General features: G+C 35.3%; 1 protein-coding gene across 1 annotated transcript in view; it reads left to right on the top strand.

The window, feature by feature from the left end:
• LOC143272954 (anoctamin-3-like) overlaps positions 1-18,191 on the top strand; it is a 282,163-nt gene that overhangs the window by 188,496 nt on the left and 75,476 nt on the right. The gene's annotated exons all lie outside the window — the stretch shown is intronic.

Below are 18,191 nucleotides of genomic sequence, written 5' to 3'. Positions count from 1 at the left end.
ATCTTTTGGGTTCTGTGTATAAAGAATCATTGTCTGATCACTGAAAAAACATATTTGGTGCTGAGACTTGAGGATATAATCTGTGGTTGTAAGCACACTCTTCTGCCACAGAGCTAGAATTATTTAATTAACATAAAGGTTATAAATAACATCTGATGCCGGGCGGTGGTGGTGCACGCCTTTAATCCCAGCACTCGGGAGGCAGAGCCAGGAGGATCTCTGTGAGTTCGAGGCCAGCCTGGGCTACCAAGTGAGTTCCAGGAAAGGTGCAAAGCTACACAGAGAAACCCTGTCTCAAAAAAACCAAAAAATAAATAAACAACATCTGACTTTTTTTCAGATGCATCAAGAGTCCCAATAGAATTATAGATGGAGAAACAAATAAAGCAAGATATGTTGCCAAAATGTATGAACTTATTTCAAATTAATAGATTTTTGAAATAAATTTTAAACAGTAACTGGCTTTCCCTTATTTTGCTGTATTAACTAGTGTTGTTACAGACAGTGAATGAAATATATAAGGTGTAAACATTCATAACATCCTCATTATTAATTGTCTACAACTTTTAAAAGCATCTACTTTTTTGGAAAAAAACACGAAGACATAATTGCTAAAACACAAGGTACTGAGGACACAAAAACAACAACACTGAAAATAAACAACACAATTCCTGCCAGTAACATGCACAAATTTCAATAGTAACTTTAACTATTGATGGCCTCAATTCTGCAACCAAAACATGTGGGCTGACTGAATGGAACAAGAAACAAAATCCATTTATTTGTTATCTATGAGAAATGCATCTTATCTTGAATGATAGACACTTTAATGATAGTGTAAATGTATGGAAAAATACTCTGATTAAACAGGACCAGGAAGTAACCAGGTACAACTGTCTATCCCAATATCTGACAAAAGAGACTTCTAACTAAAATTAATTAGAAGAAATAAAAAGATACACTTCATTCCATTTAATAGAACTGTCAACCATCCTAAATATACATGCACCATACTCTGTTGCACCAAAATTCATTTTAAAAGAGGTACTACTAGATTTAAAGACACAGTCTAGCATTGACCCATGAGTGATTTTTAGTATGCTACTATATCTAATTGATAGATCATCTTGACCAACAATAGAGAAGCATCAGAATTAAGTGAAGCACACATCAAAAAGACTGAACAGTTAGCTGCAAAATATTCCACACAAACACCAAAGAATACACATTTTAATTTCTATCACAATGAATCTGTCACTTGCATTTTGAAACTATTCTTAACAAATAAAAGCCTTTTCAGACTAACTTTCTGAAATACCAAACTCATTTAATAATCTTTGTTTTAAATTTTCAAACCTAGTGAAATTATTACAAAATTTATGTGGTTGTGAGATTCCATACATATGTATATATGCTCATTCTATAGATTGTTTCTTAATATCCCTAAACTAATATAGTATGGATAATATAGCGTGAATAGACATGAGATGAATTAAAAGTTCCTCTTTCTTTGATGCTGAGTATGAGACAGTACATGTGATTATAAAACAACCATTTTTAGTTTTATTTAAAGTGATTGTCATTATAATATTATATGGTGATATTTTATTTGTGCTGAAATGTGATTTTATTTGCATGTTAATAAATAAAGTTGCCTGGGGGTGAGAGCTAAAAGCAAGCCATTTAGTAGAAGTCCAGCTGTGGTGGCACACACCCTTAATCCAAGCACATGGCAGGCAGAGTCTCTGTGTGTTCAAGGACACAGCCAAATGGTGACCAGACCCTTTAATCTCAGTATGAACCATAGAGACCTGGAGGTCTGTATAGACAGGCAGTGATGAGGAAATCATGTGGTTGGGTTAAAAGCCAATGAGAAGGTAGAACAAAAAGGAAATAAAAAGATGGGTCAGACAGGAGAAGGTCTCTCTCAGGGGAAGGACGGCAGCAACTGGTAAGCTAAAGTCTTTGTTAGTGCTCTGATCTTGTGGGCTTTTAACTCTGCATTTGGCTTTGTGTTTCATATTTAATAAGACCTTTTAGAATTTCATTTACAATATTATTCAATCATTTGGGGAGTTTGGTGGTCCTCTCTCTTATGAAAAGCCTATCATCACAAATTATAAAGGAACAGATACATGAGTTGACTATCAGCCTATCTGGCTCCATGATATATTCTCCTTTCTCTTTCCTATATTTACCTTAGTACTAGCATCAAGATGCAGGTCATATGAGGGCAATTCAGAAAGTTATATTTAGTACTATTTTAACCCATGTATCAAATAAAATTCTGCTTAGAGGACCAACTATATCCCAATATTTAGCTATTACCTTACTTTTACCATGAGATGAGGTAGAGGAGAGTTCACTTACACATGTCTTAGAACCAGAATCTTAATATATATAACATAAGACTATTCCATGAAAACAATTAGTATACCAGAAACGAATATCTGTTTTAGACCTTACATTTGTTGTAATTAACATCCATTTAAAGAACTGTTTTTGGGAGAATATCCCTGACTGGCCTGGTATAACAGGTTGGCCACAAACACCCAGAAGTCCACTTGCCTCTTCCTCTTGACTTCTGGGATTAAAGTGCAACACCACACTAAGCTTGAGGGTATTTTGATAAATATCTCTATGGAGATTTCTATTTGGTATTCCTTTTCGACAATTTCCCTTGTCTTGTTCCTTGTGGCTTGTTCCAGTGCTTGTTTTTTTCTGTAATTTTTTGTTAATATTTACTATCTTTACTGCTTTCCATTTGCTTCTTTCTGAACATTATTTATGTTGACTAAATATTTTCTATTTTCATGTGAAAGTAGCAAAACCACAAAGGATTTCAGGATTCCATAGATTCTTAAAGACTAGTCACATTGCTATTCACTTCATAATTTAATATCCTCATATTTAATATCCTGGGTAAAATAGTAGTTTTTATATAAAATATTAAACTCAAAATTTTAATGGGCCTCTGTGAGCATAGTAGACATATATGAGGTTTACTCTAACATTGCTTAATACAGGACATATTTCTCTGGGTGTTTTTATAAGAAATTGAAAGATTGAACTATGTATTGCAATGAGAAAAATATCAGAATGTGCTTAGCAAGTGAACCCAATGGTACAGGGTTAAAATGAATTATCATGAAAAGGGGAGATTTAAAAAAAAACAACACTGGGCCGGGCGGTGGTGGCGCACGCCTTTAATCCCAGCACTCGGGAGGCAGAGCCAGGCGGATCTCTGTGAGTTCGAGGCCAGCCTGGGCTACCAAGTGAGTTCCAGGAAAGGCGCAAAGCTACACAGAGAAACCCTGTCTCGAAAAACCAAAAAAAAAAAAAAAAAAAAAAAAACAACACTGGATAGGATATAGACATTTTTGGAAGGAAACTTGGAAATGTAGAGAAGATGTTTATATGCAATATATAAAATGAGGACTCAAGATATTGAAGCTTACCTATAAGTGAATATTAAATTGGTGAGACTGAATGATTCTAACAAATATTTTGCTTTCTTTGATTGTAGGAACTGACAACCAACAATATTTCTATTGACAAATATTAAACAATCTGAAACAATTGGAGGAGTTGCTATGGCAGATAAAAACATGGATTATCTACTTTTTAACAACCTCTCTCTTGTGTGCATATGTGTGTCTCTGTGTGTGTCTGCCTGTCTCTCTCTCTCTCCCTATCTCTATTTGTATCTATGACATCTATATATCAGTTTACAAAGGATATGTTACAGAACCTCTTATACAGGGATCAAAATGTTGCTGAATTATATGTATGTGTGACTCAGCTCAGGATAAATTTCTTCTATTCCTCCTTGCCTCTCCCTACATTTTTACAACAGACATGTGTGGTAGACAATAGATAGGCCCCCTTGCACCACATTCATAGAGCTGTATCTACATAGATGTCAGCATTCATACAGAGACAATAGCTGGTTGAGTCTACATTTAACCTGATTTGAAAAAATAAGGAAATTATGAACATCTTAAGGACCACTATCCTGAAATCAGATTTAACATTTAAACATCAGACGTGTACACTGATCCCACTGAAGTGGGAGAGCGGGTAGTGAGTTGTCATAGGACATATTCTACAGATATACCAAACAGATAGTTTAGAAAAAATAATTCTTAATAACAATGTTGTTCTTTTCAGTGAATATTTTATTCATATTGAAATGTAAAGATTACTGATGTTAAATACTTCTCTAAAATCTATCTTATATTTTACTTATAATAATCATATTTCAGTATTGAAAGATTGCTATCCATCATATATTAGATATGATTCATAGAACTTCTTACATAAGTGTATCAAGAAACATCTATAATGTGTAAAGTAGAAGAAGCAAGTATTGTTGGCATGGCAATATTCTGAAAATAATAAAATTGTTAAAGTTTTTTCCAAAACTGTATTTGTTCAGTATAGCACACTCAAATGTATATAAAATGTGTTATTAAATATTCCAGAATTACTGATTGAACTCAGTTTTCTGTCTTTGGTAAAAAAAATAAACTTCACATTTTACTGAAGTGTTGAAACTTTGTACTCATGTTTTCCTGATCTTTACAAAAACCTAACGTCTCAGATAATCATTTCAAAGACTATCAGAAGAATTCAGCTCTGTCCCAATACTTCATGAGTTTGCAGTAACCATAGAAATAGTCAGACTGAATTGCTTCTATTCCTTTGTGGTTTTTTTTTTAAGGGCTGAGAAATGTACTTCCTTAAAATTTATAGTTTTTACATTTTGACTTAAATCGTTCAGTACATATCAAGTAAAAGATACAATATTTAGATTACAATACAAGTACTATCTTCATTCAAAACTCTTCCAGACTACCACTGAAATGAAAGATTCCAGAGGAGAAATGACAGAGCCCCAAGGAAACACATTGTTTAAGGGACTAGAACCCAAAACCAGCAAGAACACACAGTAGAGGAAGCCAAAACACAAAGAAGGACACACATTGTTTAAGGGAATAGAACACAAACCAAGCAAGAACATTCAGTAGAGGGAGCCATAACACTAAGGACAGTGTCAGGATTGTTGACAAAAGAATATATGCTGTAAAGAACCTAGACTCACAGGTAAGAGGATTTAAGGCCTCATGAATTTGATAAAGAGTGTGCTTAGTGGCTTGATTTCAATTATGATTTTGCTATGAGAAAGACTGTAGTGTCAAGTAAGAAAGTATTTATTACTTGTCTAATGTTGTTTCTGAGTGTTATTCATTTGCTTTAGATAGATCTTTGAAATGTTTCTGTGCCATGAACCTCACGCATTCTACTTTTTGTCCAAGTGACAAACATGTTTGAGCTAATTAAAGTATTTTAGAAAGTATGAATATTGAATTAAATGATACTAGTGTTTCAGCTTAAGTGAAATTTTATTGGGGATTTTAAAATACAATTTTTATTATCAGCAATTTAAACATTTCTCATCAATGCTTATAGATAGTACGTTTATCTAACAGTTATCAAGTTGTTTGTACTACTATATATATATTAGCAGAACTGAATTTTAAGGTGTTACCAGAGGAAGATTTAAAAAAATGTCCTGGCAGACATTGGTATACAAAAAAGTAAATTTCTCATTTAATATTGTCCTGTTGAATATTTTAACAGAGACTCAATGACTGTGATAACTCAAATAATTTTTTATACTACATAGTTAACCAAATGGTCATAATTTAATATATGATTCTGAAATAGTTTTACTATTCACAAAATCAAAAACCTCAATCATTTATACATACAAGCAAATCTATACATACATCAATTTTAAATGCAGATTTGTGGAATAACAGTTTCAAATTATTGAATGCATATCCATTTTATATCCTCCAAGATGACAAAATGATAAGATCAAATATAAGACTTACAATGAATCAGGTGGAAAAATGAAAAGGAAAAACTAGGGCGGTGGTGGCGCACGCCTTTAATCCCAGCACTCGGGAGGCAGAGGCAGGCCTATCTCTGTGAGTTCGAGGCCAGCCTGGGCTACCAAGTGAGTTCCAGGAAAGGCACAAAGCTACACAGAGAAACCCTGTCTCGAAAAAAAAAAAAACAAACAAAAACAAAAAAAAAAAAACAAAACAAACAAAAAAAAAAAAAAAAAACTGGCCGGGCGTGGTGGCGCACGCCTTTAATCCCAGCACTCGGGAGGCAGAGCCAGGCGGATCTCTGTGAGTTCGAGGCCAGCCTGGGCTACCAAGTGAGCTCCAGGAAAGGCGCAAAGCTACACAGAGAAACCCTGTCTCGAAAAACCAAAAAAAAAAAAAAAAAAAAAAAAAAGGAAAAACTAATCACCCCTGCATTTGATTCATATTAAAAGGTTCCCACTGGCTTGATAGGAATATATAGGAATATATACTTCTAATCTGGAGAAAAATGTTAAGATACATATACAAATACACACACACACACACACACTCACACACACACACACACACACACACACACACACACACACACACAGATTATAGACGTGTAGTAACTGGTGCTAGAAGCCACACTGTAGATATCTGGAAAGTTTGAACCTAAAAATTCTATCAAGTATTACCCACACACTTCAATTCAAACTTTCTGCCCCCTCCATGAATCCCTTTGTTTTTCAATCAAGTTCACCTCTATTTCCATGTGATACATACATAATTGATTATTTGTACTTAGGTTAAATCTAACATCCTCAAATTGGAGTAAACGTGATTGCTGTCTTTCAAAGACTGGTTTCATTCACTTAATTTAATAGTCTCCAATGATGTTCTCACTCTTCTGAGATATACCTAGTATTGGTATAATGATATTTAAACATGAATTCATATAACTGTTTTTGTTTTGTAATGACACTCACTTTCCTTTTCAGTGATAAGTACTAAGTTTATATTAAACATCATGTGTAATAAAGTTTCTTATTCCACGTGACCTTTGAAAATAAAATATATTATGTCAAAAGCTGAACAGATGGCCTCACAGTTAAGAGTATATTCTGCTCTTTAAGGGGACCCAATTTCAGTTCCCAACACCAGTGCTATGTGATTCAAAACTACCTGTAGCTCCATCTTCAGGAGGTCTGGCATTCTCTTTTGGCCTCTTCAGATGCCTTCACTAACATGCACAAACCTCCCCACCCCCCAAAAAAACAGACATGCATGCTACACATAATTATAAATGTTTAAATATTTTCAAATATTTAGTGTAATTGGATGTTTCTTGGATAGCAAATGTTTTATAGCAAACTTGTATATTTATTGTAATTTGTTTGCATTAGTATTTTTTTAATATTTATTTATTTATATATTTATTTATTTATTTATTATGTGTACAGTGTTCTGTCTGCATGTATGTGCAGGCCAGAAGAGGGCACCAGATCTCATTACAGATGGTGATGAGCCACCATGTGGTTGCTGGGAGTTGAACTCAGGACCTCTGGAAGAGCAGCCATTGCTTTTAAACTCTGAGCCACCTCTCCAGCCCAAGTATTTTCATATTCTTATTTTTATAAGTAATGTGATAATGGGTTAGGAATTGCTAATTCATCTATGTACACCAGCTTCTCTCCTGTCTATATTTTCTCTGATGTCCATGGCCAATTTAGAAAGTCAGAGTCCATGTGACCATAACAGATGTGAAATAATGAACATATTTGATTCTCTTCTCTCTTGGTTTAATATACTTGTATTCTAGTTATATCTAACTATATTTATTAAAAAATAGTAAACAGATATTTGCCTGAATGGTGTAAAGAAGCTTTATAAACATCATCATCATCACTATCATCATCACCATCATCATCATCATCATCATCATCATCATTATTTTGGTTTTTGAGAAAGGCTTTCTCTGTGTAGTTTTGGTGCCTCTCCTGGATCTCACTCTGTAGACCAGGCTGTCCTCGAACTCACAGAGATCCGCCTGGCTCTGCCTCCAAAGCGCTGGGATTAAAAGCATGTGCCACCACCGCGAGGCATAAACCCTATTATTGACACTAAGTTTTACAAAGTATCCTTGAGCATCTTTGAAAGAACCACATTGGACCTTATTGCAGTTTGAGATCCTGAGAAGATTAACTGGCAAATGGAGAATAAAACACAGGAACTGTGCTTAATGACCTGCCTGGACTGAATCTACCAGGTTGAGCTGAATCCCCAGGGGAGTCCTTGCCCTGGAGGAGATGGGAATGGGGGTGGGCTGGAGGGAGGGGGTGGGAGGAGGGAGGACAGGGGAATCCGTGGCTGATATGTAAAATTAAATCAAATTATAAAATTTTAAAAATACATTAAAAAAAGAAAAGTTCTAAACAGTAAAAAAAAAAAAGAAAAAGAAAATGTCACTCTCCATATAATATTTGACTATGGGTCTCTGCCTCTACTCAAATTAGCTGCCAGTGGTAGCCTCTTTGATGCCAATGGGGCTAGCCACTAATTTATGAGTATATAAGGATAACATTAGAAATCATTTTTTTTCTTTCATAGGTCTCTGGGCTACCCAGCTTCTTATTCCTGGTCATCCAGACAATATCGCTCATGGGATCCCTCTCCTGGCATATGTCTCAAATTAGATCCATCATTGGTTGGCCACTATTATGAGAAGAGATATCTGTTAGAACATGTTTCTGCAGACTAACAACTATAGAGCAAATCAGATAAATTTTTGTACAAAATAGAGTTCCTTATTTGAAATGACTAGTAAAGGTAAAAATATATTAGATTGACATTATATATAGCAGATCAGTAGTTTCTCATAAAACTAGAAGTTTTTAAAATTTGAAGATAATTTAAATATTGAAAAATATTCATAACAATTTCTTAGCTACATGTCATAGAACTTCTCATAGATGTATGTTAAGAATTTGTAAGACATGCAATCCAAATTGAGAAGCATTGTAACGTTTTATGTTTCTTAACATACTAAATATGCAATCATCATTCCAGAATCTTACATTTTCTATAATTTTTATTAAGAAATATTCATTTTACATACCAATCACAGATCCCCCTCTCCTCCCTCCTCCTACCCCCACCAGCCTTCTTGCCTCAATACACCCCCCATTGCCTTCTCCAAAAAGGTAAGGCCTCCCATGGGTAGTTAGCATAGCCTGTTACATTCAACTGAGGCAGAGCCAAGCCCCTCCCCCTCATCAAGGCTGTGCAAGATGTTCCACCATAGGTAAAGGCTCCAAAAAGACAACTCATGCACAAGAATAGATCCTGATTCTACTGCCAGGGGGCCCCTTAAGCAGATCAAGCTACACAACTGTCTGGCTTATGCAGAGGTCCTAGTATAGTCCCATGGAGGCTCCACAGCTCTAAAGGTCATGAGTTCCCACTAGCATGGTTTGGTTGTCTCCGTAGGTTTCCCCATCACGATCGTGATGCCTCTTGCTCATAGAATCCCTCTTCTCTCTCTTCGACTAGACAATTCTTAAATGAAAAAATCCATAAGATGATTTAAAATATAAGAATTTGGCCTATAAATGTAGGGATTATTTTGGAAAGACAAGCAATTTCTTCAAGAAAGAGGAAAGATGTAGAAAAATTAACTAAGAATTGTTTAAAAAATAGTAAAGAATGTTTAGAGATCACATTGAACACAAAGACTGGTTCATTGTGTCCACATAACTAGAAGTGAGGGGAAATAGTAGAATGGGTGCAAACAGTAGCCCACCATTCTTGTACATTACTCTGAGGCTTGGAGACACAGTTCATGATCATCCAGGTAGTTGATGAAGTTAATATGAATACAGAATACAGACACACTTGTTAACTTCTAAAATAGCACCTTTAATTATTTGTTTGTTTTATAAAAGTTTTTGATAATGAACATTGTATAAAAAAAAACAATGAAATTTTAGATCAAAGGTAAAATCATTTGTGAATGGCAGCTCATAATCACATGCAAATGTTCCTGAAATGTTTGAATGTTCAGTCCATATTTTCTTTATATAGTCATGTTTCACTACTAAAATTTTGTTTTACATTATTTTCCACATGTGATTTATCTAACTTCTCACTCACTGGATTAAAAATACTTAAACATTTCTAAAAATAGAAGGAAGAGAGATATGACAGTAGCTTGCATGGGTATCATAAAATTAACATTTTATAAACATTATTCTGTAAGTGTATTTCAAAGCTAAGCACATCAGAATGTACAATACATTTTCTGGAATGTTACAAATGGTTCAGAGTGTTTCATTAAAACCAATGCCTTTTATTCCATATGAATATATTCAGCAATCTAAATGACTCCAAAAGACCATGGTTTTCTCCCCTGCTTAGAGACAGTTTTCTGTCCTTCAGACAGCAAGTTCAACACCAATATATGTTTATTTTCTGTTATTATTTTCATTACAATGATAATATCCTTTCAAAACCTTTACTTGGTGCCTTTCACTTGATATGTCATTCTTTGTTGTAACCCATAGGATGCGTGCCTCTTTCTGAACAGAAACAAAGGAAGAGTAGATTCTGGGGAAGAGAGAAGATGGGGAGAGAGGGTGGGATGAGTGGTGGAAGGGGAAACCGAGGTCAGTATGTAAAATAAATGAATAGATTTAATTAATAGAGATTCATTTTCTTATTTTCTTCAGTCTTTCTCTTTAATATCATGCCTTAACCAGAATGCAGTAAGACAAGCAAATGAAAAACCACCCAAACCTAAGTCTAAAGTAATCATTTCCAAAGCTAAGCATGGAGAGTCTAGTCCATACTTCTTCTTCTTAAAAGTATAGTTCACTTTTTAATACACAGCATTGACTAAATTTGTTTGGTTTTCTAGAATCTGCACAAGAAGAGTCTCAGTTGATAGTAATAACTTTGAATCATTTATCTGAGAACATTATATCACCACTTGGGTGAAATATGCAACAGTAACTGTCTTCTTTCATAATTCTTGTAGCATATCACTATCATGAAATAAGCCATTAATAATTAAGAAAAAGTCAAGATTCAAATCAGGTAAATTTTGCACAGAAAATAATTTGGAAAAAAATACTTAAAATACTTTAAATTCAGTCTTCACAACTCTACCTCCTTTATATTAAATGTGATTTTGAGCACTGACCTAAATAGCACAAATGTATCCAACTTCATTTGTAGATGTAACCAATCGTCTTATTAAATAAGAAACACAGAACCAATGTAAAAGAGAAAGCCAAGAAAGATCAGAGCTCAGAGCTAAAATCTCACCCTTCCTCCTGCGCTGGTTCTAGCTCTCTGAAAGAAACTTATTTCCTATGTGTATGTCTTTTCATACTCTTTTGTTCTGCCTTCTCATTGGTTGTAAACCCAAACACATGACTGCCTCATCACTGTCTGTATGTACAGCCCCTCAGGTCTTAAAGGCATATGTCTCCAATGCTGGCTGTATCCTTGAACACACAAATATCTACCTAGCTCTTCTACCAAGTGCTGGGATTAAAGGCATGTGCCACCACCACCACACTCTTGCTATGACTCTAATAGCTCTGACCCCCAGGCAACTTTATTTATTAGCATACAATCAAAATCACATTTTAGTACAATTAGAATACCACCACATTTCCCCTTTTCTATTTTAATAAAAAGAAAAAAAGCAAAAGGTTATAACTAACATAAGAAAAACTATATACAAAAGTACAATAACTATATACAATATATACAAGTAATAAATACCTAAACAATGTCTAGTCCATTTGTATTTGACAAATCAGAGAAAATAATTCCATTATCTATCCTATTTTGGTAAGTCCAAAATGTATCTAATTCACTTTCTGTCCTAGTTAATCTTCAAATATAACAAACTAATCTTCAACTCCCTCAGAGATCCAAGAAGGAAATAATATTAGCTAACAAAAATAAAAACAGGAAGTGCATGCAAGCAACTTCCAAAAAATTTGTGAGTTGACAGAAACAGCCAGCTGCCTCGAGAGTCACCTGAGGTTTCTCCACAGTGTTGGGGCATCATCTTTAGCCTATAGGCTTAGTGTATCTGACAGACTCATTTGTGAAGTAGGATGTACACAAGGTCAACAGTTCAACCACACATTGGGTGAGAGCAGTCCATGTACCAGAAACACCTGAATTCCACTAGTGTACTGTCATGATTCAGGATTTTAAATTCTGGAAATTGTTGATGCTTTTTTAATTCAGCTGTCCATTCTTCTTGGCTGTGTATATATGGCTTCATCTCAGCATCCCTTTCTTCTCTACATCCCTCTATTAAATGCCAGTCTACTATTGAGAGGCATGAGCTTATTTACTCTTCAAGAATAACTGTTTTAGCTGCTGTTCCATTGCACAACAGAAGCCATCAGCCCACTGCCTGTTAAGCTGCCTTCGAAGAAAAGGGCACTGTACCTTTTCTGGATTGCAAAGCCACTTCAGGGATGCGGCCATATTGTCCTGGCCTCAGAAGATGCCTTTTGATAAAGCCATAACCACACTTGTTTTGGCAAGAATCAGTAGTCCTTTGTTTCGTGTCCTGTCTGTCCTGTTTGTCAGCAGTTGATTCGAGGATACTTTGTTGTCCAGTGGCTAACTTTTGCCACAAGGCAAGTTAACTCCATATGCAGTTTCTTCAATGCCCATATTTTCTCTGAAGTAGATTGGTACTGCCAGGAACTGACATGTCTCAAAAAAGAAAAATTTTCTAAGTTATTAAAACATTTTAAATGCCATATTCTGTAGATCTCTGAAGGGTTTGAAGATGACCTGTCTAAAATATATCTGCTCAATTTTTAAAACATATCTAATATGACTACAAGTTCTATTGTAATGTCTAACTACTAACTTTCATGTCTTTATATCCTAATAGTTGGTAATAATAACATTGAAGGATAAGAAAATTGCATTACATTGTTAAATGAATGGTATAAATACAATTAGAAATATACATATAGCATTTTCTAACAATATCAATTTCAAATCTGTATATAATATAAAACAATCCAATCCAATGTAAAGTATTTAAAACTAGTAACTGTCTTTTCCTTTTTTCTTTCTTTCTTTCTTTCTTTCTTTCTTTCTTTCTTTCTTTCTTTCTTTCTTTCTTTCTCTCTCTCTCTCTCTCTCTCTCTCTCTCTCTCTCTCTCTCTCTCTCTTTCTTTTTTTAACAAGAACCTTAAATCTAATCTCCTTTGCTTAGCCTTTTTCCTAATCCTTGACAACAACTTGTAACCAACCCCCCTAAACAATGAAAATTATCCTAGACCCAAAACCCATTAAAAAGACCAAAAAATCACCCGCCCCACACCACCTCTTTGGGAATGTGGGCATCATATTCTTAAAATTGCTTCCTGCTGGGTATGGGCGAGGTTATCTTTATCCTGAAAGAAAAATTTTAGGTTAATTGTCAAATTCTAGGAAAGGTAACTATATCCTTCATTATCCAGTCTGTGTATAATGCCAAAGTTCAGGTTTTATCTCAAGTCCTTATTCAAGTAGTCTTGGAGACTGGATGATCTCAGCTAGTCATCTCAAAATTGCTCTGAGCACCTTGTAGTTCAAAGTTGATCTGTAGATGATGTTTGTCAGCTTAGTGATATTATTATTGTCCACGTCTAGTTGTTGTTGTTGTGGGGCCCCATCTTCTTTCTGGAGACATCAGTTGATGTTAGGCCTGGCCATGATTTCCTGCAGAAAACTGATAAGAGACTCGAACACAAAGACATATATATGCAGCTAATTGAAGACTTTTTTTTTCTAGAATTAGTAAGTACTCTATATGACCATTCATATATTAACAAAGTTTAAAATGTATATATATCTATATATCTATATATGTTAATCTTGTAAATTTTGATATAAAATTCATACTTTAAGAAAAGATTAAAGAATCAGAATAGAAGCAAAGAGTTGAGATTAGTAATAGAATAGTCCCATAATTAATTTGGCTTTTGTCCTATCCCATAGCAGAAGACGGCTCTTTTATTCTGGCAGGATACAGGGAGTTTGTATTTTCCTTTTAACAACATGCTTGAGTTTAAAGAAGGAGAGAGCCATTCTCCAACTCCAAAGTCAACTTTAAATTTTAATTCAACTGAGACTATTAGAAGACCAATAGTGTTAAAACTTTAGAGAAAAGCAGAAACAAACATTTAGGAAGACATAAAAGTTTTTAGATAATATATACCCATATAGCGTTTTACTGTTTCCTGGGATAGATGATTTGTCCCTTTTCTTCAGTTGTCTCATTTGTCCTGTGATCTTCAGATTCCTTAACCTTCATTCTCCTAAAAGACAAAAAACAAAACCTTTCCCCAAGACTAATTTTGGGGATGTTCCTTTTTGGCAAGTTATTATCTGATTAAATGAAAAGGCATGTGTTACTGGTACAAGTTAGTTTAAATTGGATATTCATGCTGGTTGATGAACTATCACCTCCTCTAATTAAGAGGTCTCTCATGTTCAAATCGAACCTTTATCAATTTTGATGGTACCAACAGCTTATCTTCTCCTGTAGAAACAAAAGCAAAACCTCGTCCCCAATGTAATACATACCCTGGTTTCCATTCTGAGGTTAGCATATCTTTAAAGTATATAGACTGATTTAATTCTGTAGTTTTTTCTATTATCCAATGTCTCTCTACAGCTGTTGTTCCTTTCTCATTGGCATTGAGAAAATTCAAAGTAAATAGAGCATTATACAGTCTATTTCTGGGGGTTTTTGTTACCCATTTCTGTTTATTTAGCATATCCTTTAGAGTTCTGTTTGATCTTTCTATAACTACTTGACCTGTAGGATTATGTGGTATGCCTGTAATATGCTTTATATTGTAATAAGCAAAAAACAGTTTCATTTTAATGGAGACATATGATGGAGCATTGTCAGTTTTGATTTGTGCAGGTATACCCATGATGGCCATAACTTCTAGCAAATGAGTGATTACAGAATCAGCTTTTTCAGAACTCAAAGCAGTTGCCCATTGAAATCCTGCATAAGTATCGATGGTATGGTGTACATTTTTCATTTTTCCAAATTCTGCAAAGTGAAACACGTCCATCTGCCAGATTTCATTCCTCTGAGTACCCTTTGGGTTACATCCTGCTGGTAATGGCATTTGATTGTAGAAGGAACAAGTAGGACATTTCTTTACTATTTCCTTGGCTTGTTGTCAGGTTATGGAAAATCCTTTTTTTAAATCTTTACTATTGACATGTTTTTTATGAAATTCTAAGGCCTGCAGCACATTTCCTATCAATAATTTATCAATCTCATCATTGCCTTGTGCTAGAGGGCCTGGCAGACCAGTATGGGATCGAATGTGAGTTATATATAAAGGATGACTCCTTTTCCTGATTGTATCTTGTAATTGAATAAATAGTGAAGTTAATTCTGAAGCATCATGGATAAATTCTGCAGTCAGTCTCAATATGTTATACCACTCTTTCAGCATACTGAGAGACAGTTACTATGTTGAGAGGTTCTGAAAAATCCATTAATACCAACAGAATAGCATACAATTCTGATTTTTAAACTGAATTATACGGACTTTGAACCACTTTACTTAAATTTTCTGATTTGTAACCTGCCTTTCCTTCTTTGTTGGCATCTGTATAAAATGTACGAACTCCATATATGGGTTTTTGCCGTACAATTCGAGGCAAGATCCAATCAGCTCTTTTTATAAGATCAATTCTATCGATTTTGGGATATTTGCTGTTAATTTCTCCAAAAAAAAAATACTGCACGCTCTTTGCCAAGGTTCACTTTCTGTCCATAATTTTTCAATGTCCTCCTTAGTTAAAGGTATGACAATTTCTGGTGGGTCTATTCCTGCTAATTGACGAAATCTCAATTTTCCATTCCAAATCAAGTCAGAGATTTTTTCCACATAAGTTTTTAATTTTTTATTTGGCTTATTTGGTAAAAATATCCATTCCAATATAATATCTTCCCTCTGCATTAATATTCCAGTAGGAGAACGCCTAGAAGGTAAAATAACCAAAAGGCAATCCAGCTTTGGATCAATATGATCCATGTGCCCTTCATGTACTTTCTTTTCTACCAAGGACAATTCCTTCTCAGCTTCAGGTGATAATTCTCTTGGACTATTTAAGTCCTTGTCACCTTCTAAGGTTCTGAACAAATTAGTCAGTTCATCATTTTTTACCCCAACAATAGTTCGTAGATGAGAAATATCTCCAAATAATCTTTGAAAGTCCCTCCATTGTTTTTCTATGTTTTTAGCCTCCTCCTTAAACCAGGTCAGAAATTGAAGTCTCTGGCTGGATTCCAGAACACCTTGTGCAAGGTCCCGCCAGTCCTGTGGTACTATCCTATTATATGTTGATCAAGAGTTTAATATTTGCTTTACATATGGGAATGCATGCCATAAGATACTATTGCCTCCTTAAACCTTTTTAAATCCAACATTTCAATTGGAGCCCAAATATTTTGTGTAGTCATTTGATCAGGCATCTGCTGTATGGTTACAGGATAAATTAAGGGTGACTGTGTGAAAACCGGCTTTCTTTCTGTAACCTTATGATCCAAACTTGAAACAACTTCACTGTTAATTTCTTCTGTCTGAATTTTTACAGGTTTAACAAGCTTTTCTCTTTTTTTTTTTTTTTTTTTTTGGTTTTTCAAGACAGGGTTTCTCTGTGTAGCTTTGCACCTTTCCTGGAACTCACTTGGTAGCCCAGGCTGGCCTCAAACTCACAGAGATCCGCCTGGCTCTGCCTCCCGAGTGCTGGGATTAAAGGCGTGCGCCACCACCGCCTGGCTTAACAAGCTTTTCTAAAGCTGTCGTCATGGCACTTAAATTGACTATGTTTTTAAATTGTAAAATGAGGATAAGCATAGTGATAAACTGCATAATTCCAACAATACTAATCTTCTCACATAGTTGTTTTATTGTCAGACTGCCTAAAATTTCAAACAAAACCCAATTTTCTTCCAATGTACACATAAAGCCCATTTTTTTTAATGTGGAAAAAATTTCTCTTTTAAATAGTTTCCTTTAAAATATCTGATATGTTGTGACTTACCAAATCTATGTAGAACAGTAGAAATCCAAGGAAATTTCAAAACAGCCACCTAGTGTCCAAGGTGTAAATTGAGAGAGAGAGAGAGAGAGAGAGAGAGAGAGAGAGAGAGAGAGAAGCTCACAAGAAAGCGAAGCCAGCTAAAGCTTAAATCCAGCCACTTGTTCCATCTTGAGCCAAGTCAAGGCTTGGCTCTGGGTTCCTTAAGCTCCGACCATGTGCGTTGGCTTTACAGGCAGGGGCCCTGTTCCATAGGGCAGGCCTGAGTTGTTTGTAGCATCGGCATTAAGCAAGCAGCTCACTGTTAGTCTGGCCTGAGGCCAAGCAGACCTGGGCCTGGGCTAGGAAGTTGCTGCTGGGACTAGGGGGCCACCCAACCTGCCGCCCTTGTGGGAAAACAGACCTGCCGCCAAGCCAAGCGGTTTTTAATGGATTCTTGTCATGTTGGGTGCCAGATGTAGATGTAACCAACCGTCTTATTAAATAAGAAACACAAAACCAATGTAAAAAAGAGAAAGCCGAGAGGTCAGAGCTCAGAGCTAAAATCTCACCCTTCCTCCTGTGGTGGTCCTAGCTCTTCAAAAGAGACCGATTTCCTGTGTGTATGTCTTTTCATACTCTTTTGTTCTACCTTCTCATTGGTTGTAAACCCAAACATGTGACTGCCTCGTCACTGTCTGTATGTACAGCCCCCCAGGTCTTAAAGGCATATATCTCCAATGCTGGCTGTATCTCTGAATACACAGAGATCTACCTAGCTCTTCTTCCAAGTGCTGGGATTAAAGGCATGTGCCACCACTGCCACACTCTTGCTATGGCTCTAATAGCTCTGACCCCCAGACAACTTTATTTATTAACATACAATTAAAATCACATTTCAGTACAATTAGAATACCACCACATTCATTCCCTTTTCTTAAGTAATAAGGAAAGTCCATGTCTCTGTAAATTGTCATTTGTATTTATTCTGTAAAGAGTTTCCCCCAATAGGCACTAATAATTGTATGGCTTACATGTATCTGGGTACATTCCTTTAGTTATGACTTGAGCCATACGTAAGATTTTCCTTTGCGTTTTCCTAAATCATCTCCCTACAATTACACCCATCTGAGTCATCTCATTATTCTATAATGGAAAGGTTTATATGAAGTCCTATTTATAATGCTAATGATATTTTAAGAGAAGAATAAACTAAAGAAATTA

The sequence above is a fragment of the Peromyscus maniculatus genome, chromosome 4, assembly GCF_049852395.1.
Source record: "Peromyscus maniculatus bairdii isolate BWxNUB_F1_BW_parent chromosome 4, HU_Pman_BW_mat_3.1, whole genome shotgun sequence".
Classification (NCBI taxonomy): Eukaryota; Metazoa; Chordata; class Mammalia; order Rodentia; family Cricetidae; genus Peromyscus; species Peromyscus maniculatus.
Note: the sequence above shows the minus strand (reverse complement) of the source record. Positions and strands in the feature narration are given on the sequence as shown.